The following is a 14721-nucleotide window of genomic DNA, read 5'->3' on the forward strand; positions in this document are numbered from 1 at the left end:
GAATATGGCAGACAGGCACTGAATCATCAGCAAGAGCCCGCGGGTGGCTCAAAAGTGATGGGATGGGTACCCGCATGGGTGCCCACCCCTTTTTACATGACACGTGCCCCTCCCCAATTCTGCAGGAAACATGCCCATTGGGGGCATGCAAAATTCAGCCCAAAGTCTATTCAGGGAGATTTTATCATGATTGATAAAACTGGTAAACGCCACTATCCCCAGGACAATGTATTGTTCTATAAAATTATGTGATAATTGCTTTAAACTGTTATATGGGAGAAAAATAAGCAAGTATTAATTTTACAATGGCGAAGGATAGCTGCCACATTACTGTTGGATATGCAATGATTATAATTATATTTTTTCTGCAGTGGTCAACCAGTCACACATATTCTTAAAGCTACAATATATAGCAAGTATATGTAGCAATATCACCCAATGTAGCTTTAATTTCCCTGCCCCCTCCCTCCATCCAAATTTGGGGAACGGCTCCACATCCCTCTATGGATGGATAAAATCAATGACTTGTCTTATGCAACAGTGCATGGCAAACTGAAAGATGCTGAAAATTTCTCCAGCGTTTACTTGGAAGGAGCCCGACATATGAAAATTCTCAGCCACAGTCACCTTCACAGCCTTTAGCAACGCCGCCCTTGCCCTGTTCTGAGGTTGCAGGTATGGGTGTAGCAGGTGGCAAGTTTCAGTGAGGACTTCCTTGGTGAAGTGGAGACATCTGTTGCATTGCTCTTTGCTGAAGTTCACGGGGATAATTGCTCCTATGAGAGCCCTGCTCCCTTCCTATCGTTCCAGCAGCTTGTTCTGCTCTGCATACCCTCTCCTTCATTCTCCTTGCCATTCTGTATTCCAAGAAGAAAACCTTAGACTGCCCACTTGCCTGTGAGTAACTGGCTTGTTCACAAGCCTTATAGTCAGAGTCAAGTTCTTCACTATCTTCATAGAATCCCAGAGAATCCCTACAGTGCAGAAGGAGGCCATTTGGCCCATTGGGTCTGCACCGACCCTCCGAAAGAGCACTGTACTCAGGTCCACTCCCCCATCCACCTCGCCCGAACCCTATAAACTAACCTGTACATCCCTGGACACCAAGGGGCAATTTAACATGGCCAATTCACTTATCCCACACATCTTTGGACTGTGGAAGAAAACCTGAGGAACAGGAGGAAACCCACGCAGACACAGGGAGAACGTGCAAACTCCACACAGGCAGTCACCCAAGGCCGGAATCGAACCACGGTCCCTGGTGCTGTGAGGCAGCAGTGCTAACCACTGTGCTGCCATGCCACCCCGTCAGGTTGCTCCTTGTAGACTATCAGCCGCAATCTTTATGAATGGCTGAGTAGGTTCAAGGGGTTAAGGCTTACTGCTCCAATTTTTAAAAAACATTTTAATTTTTTTCTGCTTAGAACAACATTAAGAAAGCTCGGAAAGATTTCTCGAAATGTCGCTTCAGCCAATAGAAATCAGAGGTTCCCTGAAAATAGTTGATAATCCCTTTATACACACTGGTAGCATTATCTCCAGCTGCTCAATGTGTGTTCAACTAATCTAACCTAGTCTAGTATCAGATGGACATCAAATCAGTGTTCCCATGCGTTTTGATAGCGCGACCCCCACCTGACTACTTTGTATCCTTGTGGTGTATGCTCATTATGCAGTTGGTAACACATTCACCTATCCAGAGACAAGTGTGATTCGCATCAGAAGTGTGTGTGGCACTCCAGATGTCACTTTGAGCCTTTACGGCCAAGCAAAGTACTCAGAAAATGAGTGTTACGCATTCACAATTTCCACTGCTCGCCGTTTGTTTCTTAGTTACCTGCTGGAAAAATGGAATGCCTCAGCTGCACTATGTATGATGGGGAAACAGATTAAATTGCACAAACCCCAAAATCTAGGCCGCATGAGGAAAGGAAACTCGGTGGACGCCTCAGAAGCCACTTTGCTTCCTGATTCCAAACCTTTTTTCTTTAATTTGTCACCATTGTTGCAATAAGTAATATATTCCGTGCGAGAGTATGCTTACATTGTGGGATTGAGACCACTTTTTCGAATTGGTATTCTCAATAAATACATTAATGGCCTAGAAATGCTGATATATGTCCTTGGAGCTGTCACAGAACAGCTACTACACCAACAGCCTCATTTTCTATTATTAAGGACAGGAATGAAAAGTACACACCCTTGACCTCAATAGACAGTCTCGCAATGAGCTTTATGTAACTCTTATTATGTTATACATATCACTGTAAGTGACTGGAGGGAGGGAATGACTTCAATGACTCCCGGGAGTATAAAAAATAATCATGAATCTTTGGAATTGATGAAGCTCTGACACAAAAGAAATACTTGTGTCTTATTGCCAGTTGGAAAAGCTGCTCGTGTCACTGGTAAGGCTGATGTTACTGACAAAACCTTGGTTCGTGGACCCAAGTTTGCGCATGTTAGCTAAGTATAAAGTAGGTTTGAGAATGTTAATTCCAGCAAGTGGGTATTTTCTAACTGAATATTCATGACACAACCTGGATTTCAAGGGCGTAATGGAGGTTCTCCTTTAGAGGAGCAAATTCAACAAGCCTAATGTAATACTTGCCATGGAACAAGGAAAGACAAACTTGCAGAGTTATACTTCGAACACATTTGTGTGAGAAGGTAACAAGACCTGAATCAAGTATCCTGAATCAATATTTAATTATTTTGACACTGATATGAATACATATTTGTCTTAACTTGTTCAAATCAAAGGTGTTGACAGCATTATTTTTTAACAATATGCATTTCGGAAGAATGAGGAGGACGATATAAACTGAATGGTACAATTTCAAAAAATGGTAGAGCACCATAGGATTTGTTTGCAGAAATCTTTGTAAGTGGCAGGACAGGTTGATTATGTGCGGAGTTTGTACATTATCCCTGTGTCTGCATGGGCTCCCTCCGGTTCCTCTGGTTTCCTCCCACAGTCCGAAGATGTGCATGTTAGGTGGATTGGCCATGCCAAATTGCGCCTTAGTGTCCAAAATGTTAGGTTGGGTTACTGGTTACGGGAACAGGGTAGAGGCATGGATTTAAGTAGGGTGCTCTTTCCAAGGGCCAGTGCTGACTCAATGGGCTGAATGGCCTCCTTCTGCATTGTAAATTCTATGATTCCATTAATAAGGCTGTCAAAAAAGCAAAAGGGATCCACATTGCTTTGGGATTAGAGGTATAAGTACAAAACCAAGGAAATTATCTCAGATTTTTACAGAGGACTGGTTCATAAGATCATAAGACCAGTGGGCCCCAGTTAGCATCTTATGTCCAATATTGAGCACCACTTTAAGAATGATGTCAAGGCTCGAGAGAGGGTGGAGGAGAGATTAGCGAGAATGTGCCAGGATGAGGGGTGTTTGGAGAAGATTGGATTGTTCTCCTTAGTGTAGAGAAGGTCAACGAAAGATTTAATGGAAACATTTAAATCATGAAAGATCTATATAGAGTAAATAAGGAGAAGCTGTTTCCGGTTGCAGAAGAGTCAATAACCAGAGCATACAAATTTAAGTTAATTGGTAAAAGAGTCAGAGGTGAGATAAGGATAATTTTTTTAACACAGTGGATTATCATGATCTAGAATGCAACTCTTGGAATGCTGGTGAAGCAGATTCAATAGTAGCCTTCAAAAGGGAACTGGAGAATATTAAATGTGTCAGGCTGTGAGATAAATGCAGGAGAATGAGACCAATGTGGTTATCTCTATCGCAGGTTTACTGAAAGGAATTAGATAAACACTTGAGGGGGTGAAAAAGTTGGGGATGTGGGGAAAACAGGGGAGTGGGATCTCATTTAGAGATATAGTACAGGTGCTAAGAGCTGACTGGCCTTCCTCTATGGTTCTCTGTGGGGAGAGATTTATTGGTTATAGCTTCAAGTCACACTGTGCAGACTTCCATCGATTGACCAGAGCAGGCCATAACCTGAACAGCCCGCACAAAGTTCTTCATAGGTATCTTTGAAAAAAACCTTGCGGAAGTGGCCCATGCCCCCGAAGCCATTTGTTGAATCGCAGTTAAGCCTGCACACCTTGGCGCTATGCAAATACATTTTTCCCTCTGTGTCTCTTAATGCGGCAACTTTTCATTCAGCAGCAGTACAAGGGCTACAAATTCCCTGAGGTGTTCATTGGAATGCTGCTATCTTACGAATAAACAACCAGGACTTGGGTGTGCTAGAATCCCAGCATTTTCCAGGAAACCTTGTTGGCATAAAATAAACATAGAAACACAGAAAATAGGAGCAGGAGGAGGCCATTCGGCCCTTCAGGCCTGCTCCACTCTTCATTATGATTATGGCTGATCATCCAACTGAATAACCTGATCCTGCCTTCCCCCCATATCCTTTGATCCTCTTTGCTGCAAGTGCTACTTCGAACTGTTCCTTGAAAACATACAATGTTTTGGCCTCAACTAATTTCTGTGGCAGCGAATTCCACAGGTCGACCACTCTCTGGGGGAAGGGAATTATCCTCATCTCTGTCCTAAACAGTCTACCCCATATCCTCAGACTGTTCCTGCTGGTCCTGGGCACCATCGGCAACATCTTTCTTGCATCTACCCTGTGTAGTCCTGTTAGAATTTTCTCAGTTTCTATGAGAACCATGCCCCCCCCCCCCTCCCCCATTCTTCTGAACTCTAGTGAATACAATCCTAACCAACTCAATCTCTGCTCATACGTCAGTCCTGCCACCCCAGGGATCAATGTGTTAAACTTTGCTGCTCTCCCTCTGGAGCAAGAACATTCTTCCTCAGATAAGGAGACCAAAACTGCACACAATATTCCAGGTGTGGCCTCACCAAGGCCCTGTATAATTGCAGCAAGACATCCTTGCTCTTGCACTTGAATCCTCTCGCTCTGAAGGCAACATACCATTTACTTCACTGCCTGCTGCACCTGCATGCTTACCTTTGCCCAGGTCTTGTTACACATTACACATTACACTCTCCTAATTTCTGTCCATTTAGATAATAATCTGTCTTCCCGTTTTTGCGACCAAAGTAGATGACCTCATAATTGTCCAAATTATACTGCATCTTCCATTCATTTGCCCACTCACTCAACTTGTTCAAATCACACTGAAGCATCTGTGCATCCTCCTCATAGCTCACCCTCCTACCAAGCTTTATGTCATCTACAAATCTAAAGCATAAACTGCGTCTTAAAAAGCAAACATCATCGGGAGCGGAGTCCTCATAAATCAGGAATTTCTCCATTTTATCTCATTTTAGAATCCTAGATGGCACAGGTTGCCATCCCCTCAACAAATAGTTACCATATTTTAAAATATAACCCTGTTCGATAGACGATTCCCATCCAAGACCAGTCAGAAAATGTAATAAAAGCAAAATGATGCAGATTCTGGAAATCTGAGATAAAATGCTAAAACTGCTGAAAATACTCGGCACGCCTGGTAGCATGTGCAGAGGGAGATAAACAGAGTGAATGGACAAGATTGTCCGTCTTTACCGCCAGCGGGAGCTTCCGGTCCCGCCGATGACGACATCTGCCCCGATTTCCCCGACGGCAGAGGGTTCGAGAGAAATCTCGTTGACAGCTGTGGGACTGGACCATCCCGATGCCAGCCAAAGGCAGACCACCTCCACAGCCGTAAAACATGCCGGGTTGGCGGCAGGGAATGCCGCCAAATGTTTCAACTTGAATCTGACCCATCTTCTGAACTCAACATATTAACCCAGATATCTTATTTTTCTACACCATGTTTATCACCATGTGGACAACGATTTTAAACACAACACAAATCATAGATCTACGTCACATTTTCAACAATTTTAATATTTTACATAGATGTTTATTTCATTTTCAATGTGAGATCGGCTAGCCGATGAAAACCCTTTTGAAACCTTCATTTTAAAAAAAAAATTTGACTTTGTTTTAAAATGTTGAATAAAATAATATTTGTTCAAACTTGGCTGCAAAGGAAAAACAATCTTATTGAAAAAAAATGAACATCTTGAACAGAATCGCTAATTGGATGTCTTTTGGCGCATTCGAGCATCAATACTGGCCCTTTAAAGACGTTTGCCCATGTCTGAGGGGTTGTATTCAATCAGCGTTGCTCCTTCTCAAGGATACAGAAAATCTTGAAAATGGCCGGCATCTTCGCAGCCTGTTTCCCATCTCCACCCAACACAGGTCTGCCTGAAAATGCACGGAGAGTTTGTGGTAAATTGAGAATCACATGTCAGGAAGTCTCTGACCAAGGCTAAATAAATCAATATATTGACAAGGACCCTGAAACTTGCACTGTTTCATCGACTGTCTTGGGTGAAAGACTAAAGCACTTTGTGTTGGATACCACCTGGAAAAGACAATGTAAATTCAGAATTAGTATTTGAGCGACACTGACGTTGAGTGTTAAAGACCTGCAGAGTGTAGGGAAATAAGTTTATTACACAGTAATTTTCAGGTACAGATAAAGAATGAAGTTGAGTAGGAATCACCGTAATTATTCTTTATTTTGAAGAGACAAAGAGGAGGAAGTGCGCGTCGGGCGGCATAATTGCAGTTTCGGAGGAACGAGAGAGGGAAGTGTAGAGAACCACTGACAACTGTAATGACTACAAGATAGAGAAAGACACAGAGAGGACAATTTTCATTTGCTTTACCGAGTAGAGGCAGGACTGTATCACCCAAAAATCAGGGTAGAACACAGCCCTCGTTTGCAGTCCAAATAACATTATCCTGAAAAACTTTGGGCTGTCAGTGTGTCTATCTGTTTCATAGAAACATACATAGAAAATCGAAGCAGGAGGCGGCCATTTGGCCCTTCAAGCCTGCTCCGTCATTCATTCTGATCATGGCTGATCAAGTTTAATACCCTGATCCCACCTTCCCCCCATATCCCTTGATCCCTTTAACCCCAATAGCTACATTTCAGGTGGTAACTCCTAACATCATGAATCGAGTGTCCTCTAATATACATGGGACATATGCTGCCATTTTGGGAGACAGCTAGGTGGAAGAGCGCGACCCGTGGTCCATCGAGTATTACCCAGCAGTGCTACTGAAGAGGACCACATGCAGTCAAGCTGAACATTATTTACATGGGGCCAGGAGGAGCAGGAGTTCTTCACAAGAATAATGTGGTACACTGCTACCCCTCGAATATCCATGCCACCTCTCCCCCACTCTAGCCTACATCAGTGCCATAGCTCTGACCGGTCAGGTTGTCACATTGCTGCTTGATGTGGTGTCAGCCCAGGTTGCTGAGCAACAGAGAGCTGCCCATTTAATGCCCACAATCAATTGCCTGGTAATGAGTCCCAGCCTTCAGAATTGACCAGACCTGCCCTGGGCAATTAGTCAAAGCACACTGTCAATCAGTATCATGCAGTTAAAATCTGCCCGGAGATTAAAAATAAAAGGATTGACTATGAGCCAATTAGCTTTTTATCGAAGCTGATTTTACTGCATTAACCCGGCACGTAAACTACCAGAGAGAAGGAAACTAGTGCACTGTTCATTATAGGGAGATATTAGGAAATTGGGTCCAGAAATGGGGTCCAAGATGTAACAGGCAATTTTGGGGTTAAAACAGACTGGAAAAGAAAAGAAGACTGCTAGCAGCAGAATCAAATGGATACGCCCATACCTGGCTGAGTCACAAGGTCTCATTAAACTCATTAGGGAATGAATAAGGTAATTCACTTGGGATCCATTGTCATTTGGGACAAGTTTGTTTGACAAGCCATCATTGAAGTATAGAGTCTGATGACCCATTTGTCTGTCAAAGGAAGGCTAGGTGCACCTGAATGGCATAGCTCTGGTATTTTATGTAAATAGGAGTGGGCAATTAATCCCACATTACAGTTGAGTTCCAGTCTGGACATCCTAGAAGAGGATCTTTGTTTGAAGGGCTGGGCGGAGCTTAGGGAGAGAGAGAATCGACTTGGAACAGACAGAGAAGGATGTGAGCAGCCATGAAAACGGTCATGAAAAATAAAGAAATCAATTATTCTGTAAGATATTTTAAAATACAGAAGATTACTTCCGAAATGCAAGAACCATCTTTGCCTGTCTATGTAAGTAGAAAGGGAGTTCTGTGTTATTTAGAGTGATGTTTAATGGGAACTGATTGTGTTCAGGTTAAGAAACTGCACAAAATCTGTTACTGTTAGAACTATGAAGTAAAAGTTTAAATATTGTTTGCATTTCTTTTGTTTTAATAAAATATTGTTCATAAAATAAGCAAGCCCTATTTCTTATATTCTCACTCCCGGAATGAATCGATCTTTCTGCACAGTCTTAAAACTTTTATAAAATTATATAAAAATAATAATAATTTTTATTAGTGTCACAAGTAGGCTTACATTAACACTGCAATGAAGTTACTGTGAAAAGCCTATAGTCGTCACACTCTGGCACCTGTTCAGGTACACTGAGGGAGAATTCAGAATGCCCAATTCACCTAACAAGCACGTCTTTCAGGACTTGTGGGAGGAAACCGGAGCACCCAAAGGGAACTTACACAGACACGGGGAGAATGGGCAAACTCTGCACAGACAGTGACCCAAGCCAGGAATCGAACCTGGGTCCCTTAACGCGTCTGGTTCATTACCAATGCTGACCAGGCATCCGTAACAACTGGGTACATGCAATATTAGAAAAGCTGCTGAATATCAATTGGGATTAAATTCAGATGAAAGGATTAATGTTGGAAAAGGTCATAGAAATAGAGAAAGAATACAAGGGGGAGGGGACGGAGTAAAGAGATGGAGGGAAAAGTGCCATATTTTATCATACAGATTGAGAAATTCAGGAGAAAATCACAAAGAACAATCTTCAGCCAGAAGTGCCCAGTGGAGGATCCATCTCGGCCTACTCCGGAGATCCACAGCATCACAGATGTTAGTCTTCAGCCAATACAATTCACTGGGCCCTGGCAATATCCAGTCAATTGTACTGAAGACTTGTGCTCCGTAACTTGCCATACGAGCTGTTCCAGTACAGCTACAGCACATGCATCTACCCAACAATGTGGAAAATTGCTCAGGTGTGTCCTGTACACAAGAAACAGGCCAAATCCAAACCAGCCAATTACTGCCCTATCAGTCCACTCTCCATCATGAGCAAAGTGATGGAAAGAGTCAACAAAGTGCTATCAAGCGGCACTTACTCAGCCATAACCTGCTCACAGAAGCTCTGTTTGGGTTCCGCCAGGGTCACTCAGCTCCTGACATCATAACAGCCTTGGTTCAAACATAGACAAAAGAGCTGACTGCCAGAGGTGAGGTAAGAGTGACTGCCCTTGATATCAAGGCTGCATTTGACCAAGCGTGGCATCAAGGAGCCCGAGCTAAACTGAGTCAATGGGAATCAGGGGGAAAACTCTCCACTGTGGAAGATGGCTGTGGTGGTTGGAGGTCCATCATCTCAGCTCCTGGACATCACTGTCGGAATTCCTCAGGGTAGTACCCTAGGCCCAATCATCTTCAGCTGCTTCATCAAGGCCTCTCTTCCATCATAAAGTCAGGAGTGGGGATGTTTGCGGATGACTGCACAATGTTCAGCACCTTTCGTGACTGCTTAGATAATGGAGCAGTCCATGTCCAAATGCAATAAGACCTGGACAACATCCAGGCTTGGGCTGACAAGTGGCAAGTTACATTCACGCCACACAAGTCTGAGGCAATGACCATATCCTGCAAGAGAGGATGTAACCATCACCCCTTGCAGCTCCAACAACACTCAAGAAGCTCAATGCCATCCAGGATAAATCAGCCTGCTTGATTGCTCCACCTTCCACAAACATCCATACCCTCCACCACCGACGAACAATGGCAGCTGTATGTACCATCTACAAGATGCACTGTAGGAACTCACCAAAGTCCCTTAGACAGCATCTTCCAAACACAGAACCACTACCAACCTGGAAGGACAAGAGCAGCAGATACCTGGGAATCCCACCACCTGGAGGTTCCCCTCCAAGTCACTCACCACCATGACTTGAAAATATATCGCCGTTCCTTCACTGTTGCTGGGACAGCTCTCTCCCTAACAGCATTGTAGGTGTACCTACACCTCAAAGACTATAGTTTTTCAAGAAGGCAACTCACCACCACCTTCTGAAGGGCATCAAGGGCTGGGCAATAAATGCTGGCCTAACCAGCGACGCCGACATCCCATAAATGAATTTAAAAGGTCACCCAAGGCTGGAATCGAACCCAAGTCCCTGGTGCTGTGAGTCAGCTGTGCTAACTGCAGTTCCACTGTGCCACCCGTAAAATGACTTCTTAAAACAAGTACATTTCCAAGACAAGGGAAGGTGAGAGGGACCAAAATAATGGTGTTGGAGAATGCAAGTTCGAGCAGACATCAAGGGTTAATAGGGCAGGTGTGATCAGGACCAAGGATTTGTTGGAATTTAGTGGTGTTCAAACTTCTTGTGGGTTAAATAGGGTACCTGCTTTTAGGTGTTCTCTGATATACCTTCTGAAAGGCACAATAAAATGACAGACAGTTTTCTCCAACACCATCAAGATTGAACTTGAAGGAATAAAGTGAACTGCAGAAACATCTATTTCTTTGGGCGAGTGAAGTGAAATGAAACTATTCTTAACATGCCGTGTGCGAAATGAGGGACCATTTATTTAATAACGCTGCACGAGAACACAGATTTGCGCAGTAAATGTTCTGAGAGGTAAGGTACGAGACTGGGATTGCACAACTGAGCAACCAACCAGACAGTAGCTACAATAACGTTCCTGCGTCACTGTCTGCCATCCCAATGAGCAGACAGCCACCGTAAATAATGATCAACCCTTTGATCGAGCTGTACAGTGCATAAAACAGGTTGCTTATGGAGTAGGCAAGAAGATCCTCAAAAGTGTGATTTGTGAATAAAATCTTGCAAATTGTATTGTGGCTGTCATGAGCAAGCTACAGATTTTGATTTGAGAGGTTAGTGCACCAGTCACGCACCCTGAAAGTGTGGAGCTCGATTGCATCGAAGGCAAACTTAGTGTTTACTGCTTTCTGTACTTGGAAGGATGTGACAATGAATTTGTCCATTTAAAGGAAATTTCTATGATAGACAATCAGTGGACTGTCACTTATCTTGTGTATTTACAGATGAGTGTGACTACCAATTACCTTCCTGTGCAACGAATTGCAGTTGCCTATTACGTTAAGTAATGCCACAGAAGGGGATTGCAAATCAAATTTATTCAGCAGCATGTTGGAACTTGGAGCACAAAAGAGAAGTAATAAGGATATTTTTTGTGATGGTAACAGGCTATAAGATGCTTACATGAAGTTCCAGCTGAGAATGATTATCAACTTATGATCCCTATGTACAGACAGAATTGATTATGACAGAAACTACCCATTGTGTTTTTTTGTTACTTGTCAGCCAGAACAGTACTTGACGAGGACTTCTGGTTGCATCTATGCAGATCTAAGTCGCACATTCGGCGGCTCCCACAAAAACGGACTTTTGGGCTCTTTTCAGGGCCCCCAACGGAACTTTTTCTACGTTTCCCGGTGTGGGAAGGAGATTACAACAATTCCCCGACAGTATATGGCTTTTACCAGGAGCGGGGCGACTAAAAAGGTGGTGGTGGACCCGAAGAAGGTGCGAGGGAAGAAGAACAAAATGGCGGTGGGTGGAGACCAGGCAGCGTGGATGCAGTGGGCGCAGGAGCAACAGGAGGGTATTCAGCACTGCATCAGAGAGATTAAAGCGGACCTGCTTGAGCCGATGAAGGCTTCTATTGGTAAGCTGCTGGAGACACAGACGGCGAGGCCCGACAAAAGATCTCCGACAACGAGGACGAGATCTTAGGCCTGGCGGTAAAGGTGGATGCGCACGAGGCGCTCCACAAGAAATGGCAGGAGCGGTTCGAGGAGATGGAGAATCGGTCGAGGCAGAAGAATCTGCGGATTCTGGGCCTCCCGGAGGGGCCGGACGTGGGGGCCTATGTGGTCACCATGTTGAACTCGCTGATGGGACTGGGGTCCTCCCAGGGGCCCCTGGAGCTGGAAGGGGCCCATAGAGTGCTGGCGAGAAGGCCCAAGGCTAACGAGCCTCCGCGGGCGGTGCTGGTGCGGTTTCATCGGTTCGCTGATCGGGAGTGTGTGCTCAGGTGGGCCAAGAAGGAGAGGAGCAGCAGGTGGGAGAACGCGGAGGTTCGAATATACCAGGACTGGAGTGCGGAGGTGGCGAAGAGGAGGGCCGGGTACAATCGAGCGAAGGCGGTGCTGCACAGGAAGGGGGTGAAGTTTGGCATGTTGCAGCCGGCGCGACTGTGGGTCACCTACAAGGACCGGCACCATTATTTTGAGTCTCCGGAGGAGGCGTGATCCTTTGTTCAGGCCGAGAAGTTGGGCACAGATTGAGGGTCGGGATGGGCGTTTGGGGACTGCGGTTGATATGTTACTTTTGGAGGGGGTCCTTTGCTCTTGGTTTCTTTTTTTTCTTTTGTGTTTTTCTCTTTCTGATCGGTGAGGGTGGTTAGGGTTGGTTGGGCACTGTTCTGGTTGGGTTGGTCGGGGGGGGGCTCTTGGAGGGGGTAAGCAAAGGGAAAAGGGGTGGATGGCTGGCGGTGAGATGGAGCCCCGTGGGGGAGGGGGAGGCCCGAGTCGGGCGTGAAAGGACTGGGCCTATAAAAGGAGCTGCGGCAGAGGTGGCGCGGCCGGGTAGGCGGAAAGCGCGGGCTTTTTCCCGCGCTAAAGACTGGAGGGGGCGGGGCCGGGGGAAGGGAAGCGAGAGTTGTTTCCCGCACTTAGGATGGAAGGGGGAGGGGGAGAGCCTGTGGATGGGGAACGGAACAGGAGGGTGTGTCACACAATGGGAGGATTCGAAGGAGAGGCGGGAGTAGCCGGGGTCAGCAGGAATCAGCTGACTTGCGGAAGTGCAATGGGGGGAGTAATACATCCAGGATGGGTCCTAGCGGGTGGTGGGTGGGGGGTGGGGTGGGGGGTGGGGGGTGGGGGGGGGGTGGGGTGGGGTGGGGGAATCGAGTTGCTGCTGCTATGGTCAAGGGGGAGCTGGAGCGAGTGGGGGGGGGGGTCGAGACGGAGGTCTGCCGCCATGGGGAACGGGCCGGGCGTGGGGTGCGGGCGTGTGGCTGGCCGAGGAGGGGTTATGGCTAGTCGGCGGGGGAGGGGGGTGGGTGGCCCCCTGATCCGGCTGATAACCTGGAATGTAAGGGGACTGAATGGGCTGGTCAAGCGGGCCCGCGTGTTCACGCACCTGAAGGGACTGAAGGCGGATGTGGTTATGCTCCAGGAGACACACCTGAAGGTGGCAGAGCAGGTAAGATTGAGGAAAGGGTGGGGAGGTCAGGTGTTTCATTTGGGGCTGGATGCCTAAAATCGAGGGGTGGCGATCTTGGTGGGAAAGAAGGTGGCGTTCGAGGCGTCGAGCATTGTGGCAGACAATGGCAGTCGGTACGTAATGGTAAGTGGTAAGCTGCAGGGAGAGAGGGTGGTACTGGTCAATGTGTATGCCCCGAATTGGGACGATGCGGGTTTAATGCGGCGCATGTTGGGTCGAATCCCAGACTTGGAAGTGGGTGTGCCTGATAATGGGGGGAAACTTTAACACGGTGCTGGATCCGGCACTGGATCAATCCAGGTCTAGGACGGGCGGCGGATAGAGTGCGGATTTTCATTCTTCTCACATGCCCATAAGGCTTATTCCCGAATCGACTTTTTTATTTTGAGCAGGGCGCTGATAGCGAGAGTAGAGGACACCGAGTTCTTGGCGATAGCCATTTCGGACCACGCCCCACTTGGGTGGACGTAGAGCTGGGGGAGGAGAGTGAACAGCGCCCGTTATGGCGCTTGGAGATGGGGTTGATGGCGGACGAGGAGGTGAGCGAGCGGGTCCGAGGAAGTATAGAGAGGTACCTGGAGGCCAACGATAACGGGGAGGTCCGAGTGGGGATGGTATGGGAGGCGCTGAAGGCGGTGGTTAGTTGAGAGCTGATCTCCCTTAGGGCCCACAAGGAGAGGAGGGAGCGGGGGGAGAGGGAGAGGCTGGTGGGGGAGATGGTGAGGGTAGACAGGAGGTATGCGGAGGTGCCCGAGGAAAGATTGTTGAGGAACAGTCGCAGCCTCCAGGCCGAATTCGACCTGGTGACCACCAGGAAGGCGGAGGTGCAGTGGAGGAAGGCCCAGGGGGTGATTTACGAGTATGGGGAAAAGGCAAGCCAGATCCTGGCGCATCAGCTTCGGAAGCGGGACGCAGCTAGGGAGACCGGGGGAGTTAAGGACAGGGGAGGGAGTGTGGTGCGGAGTGGGGTTGGCATCAATGGGGTCTTCAGGGACTTCTATGAGGAATTGTACCAGTCCGAGCCCCCACTGGAGGAGGGAGGGATGGGCCGCTTCCTGGACCAATTGAGGTTTCCGAAGGTGGAGGAGGGACTCGTGGCGGGATTGGGGGCCCCGATTGGACTGGAGAAGCTGACCAAAGGGATAGGGTGCATGCAGGCGGGGAAGGCACCGGGGCCGGACGGTTTCCCGGTCGAATTCTACAAAAAATATATGGACCTGTTGGGCCCGTTGCTAGTTAGGACCTTCAATGAGGCAAGGGACGGAGGGGGGTGCTTTGCCCCAACGATGTCCCGGGCACTGATCTCCTTGATCCTGAAGCGGGACAAGGTTCCCCTGCAGTGTGGGTCTTACAGTCCGATTTTGTTGCTAAACGTA

At 46.9% G+C, this 14721-nt stretch overlaps 1 long non-coding RNA gene across 3 annotated transcripts in view; it reads right to left on the bottom strand.

Moving 5' to 3' along the window:
- Positions 1-5840: 5840 nt before the first annotated feature.
- LOC140391376 (uncharacterized) overlaps positions 5841-14721 on the bottom strand; it is a 59323-nt gene continuing 50442 nt past the window's right edge. For all 3 annotated transcript variants that reach the window (XR_011935026.1, XR_011935024.1, XR_011935025.1), the window contains one exon: positions 5841-6367. This is a non-coding gene — a long non-coding RNA (uncharacterized lncRNA). The remainder of the gene's footprint in view (positions 6368-14721) is intronic.

The sequence above is a fragment of the Scyliorhinus torazame genome, chromosome 15, assembly GCF_047496885.1.
Source record: "Scyliorhinus torazame isolate Kashiwa2021f chromosome 15, sScyTor2.1, whole genome shotgun sequence".
Lineage (NCBI taxonomy): Eukaryota > Metazoa > Chordata > Chondrichthyes > Carcharhiniformes > Scyliorhinidae > Scyliorhinus > Scyliorhinus torazame.